The sequence below is a fragment of the Elephantulus edwardii genome, unplaced genomic scaffold (assembly GCF_000299155.1).
Source record: "Elephantulus edwardii isolate Elephantulus edwardi_28Jun2011 unplaced genomic scaffold, EleEdw1.0 scaffold00019, whole genome shotgun sequence".
Lineage (NCBI taxonomy): Eukaryota > Metazoa > Chordata > Mammalia > Macroscelidea > Macroscelididae > Elephantulus > Elephantulus edwardii.
The window spans coordinates 9,723,718-9,725,276 of NW_006399769.1; the positions used below are offsets into that span (position 1 = coordinate 9,723,718).

The following is a 1,559-nucleotide window of genomic DNA, read 5'->3' on the forward strand; positions in this document are numbered from 1 at the left end:
AGAACTGGAACTGGAAAATCAAAAGAGACATGCTTGCTCTGCATTTCTCAAGCTGAAGGAACTGAAGAACAAGTTTTCGCCTTGAGTAGCACTACTTAAGGATGCTGAGGGCAGAATGTTGAATGACCCGGAAGCATCGAAAGAAGATGGAGGGCAAATAGAATTCAACAGTACATAAATAAAAATAATTCACAGTACTGGAGCTGCAGATGCAGAGTCAGGATTTCACTGCCTTGTGCAACTGAAGCCTGCCCGATGTGCATTCCCAGTTCCTCCTCATCCAAATCCAGTATGGCTACTTTCAAGGATCAGCTGAATCAGAATCTTCTTAAAGAAGAACACCCCCCCACCCCCAAATAAGATTATAGTTGTTGGGGTTGGTGCTGTTGGCATGGCCTGTGCCATCAGTATTTTGGACTTGGCAGATGAACTTGCACTTGTTGATGTCACGGAAGACAAATTAAAGGGAGAAATAATGGATCACCAACATGGCAGCCTTTTCTTTACAACACCAAAAATGGTTTCTGGCAAAGACTATAATGTAACTGCAAATTCCAAGCTGGTTATTATCACACTGGGAGCATGTTAGCAGAAGGGGGCAAGCTGTCTCAATTTGGTTTAGAGTAATGTGAACATCTTTAAATTCATCATTCCTAATGTAAAGTACAGGCCAAACTGCAAGCTGCTTGCTGTTTATAATCCAGTGAATATCCTTACCTACATGTCTTGGAAGATCAGTGGCTTTCCATGCAATCTGGATTCAGAGAGTTTCCGTTACCTAATGGGGGGAGTACATACTTTGGGCTGTCATGACTGGATCCTTGGAGAGCATGGAGTCTTTAGTGCACCTGTATGGAGTGGAGTGAACATGGCTGGTGTCTCCCTGAAAAATCTGCATTCTGAATTAGGTACCAATTCAGATAAGGATCAGTGGAAAGAGGTTCACAAACAGGTGGTTGGCGGTGCCTGTGAAGTGATCAAACCTCCTGGGCCATTGGACTGTATGTGGCAGATCTGGCAGAAAATATAATGAATCTTAGGTGGGTACATCTAATTTCCAGCATGATTAAGGGTCTTTATGTATTAAAGATTATGTCTTCCTTAATGTTCCTTGCATCTTGGGGCGGAGTGGAATCTCAGATGTCGTAAAGGTGATGCTGACTCCTGAGGAAGAGGCCCGTTTGAAGAAGAGTGCAGATACACTTGGGGAATCCAAAAAGAAGAGCTGCAGTGTTAAAGTCTTCTGTTGGACCACTTCCACTGTCTAGGCTAGAAAAGGAATTTAGTTGGGGTTTTTTTTTATGTTGTCTGTGATTAAAGAAGTAAAATACAATGTAGGAAAAACATCAATTTCCTAAAGGAAGACATAGGAATGGTCCAAAAAACCCTACAGCTATGTCCTGATGGTGGTACTTACCTTGTGTAACTCTAAACTGGTTAGTATAAAAGAATTCCACCACGTCCCAGACACCACTGCCAATGCTGCACATGCAACATCTGCCCTTCAAACTAGAATGTTTATACTGTGTTGAATAACTTCAGCCTCTTACAAGGGTTTT

At 42.3% G+C, this 1,559-nt stretch overlaps 1 pseudogene; it reads left to right on the forward strand.

The window, feature by feature from the left end:
• The first annotated feature begins 291 nt into the window (after positions 1-291).
• Positions 292-1,237, forward strand: LOC102856931 (annotated as a pseudogene).
• Positions 1,238-1,559: the final 322 nt, after the last annotated feature.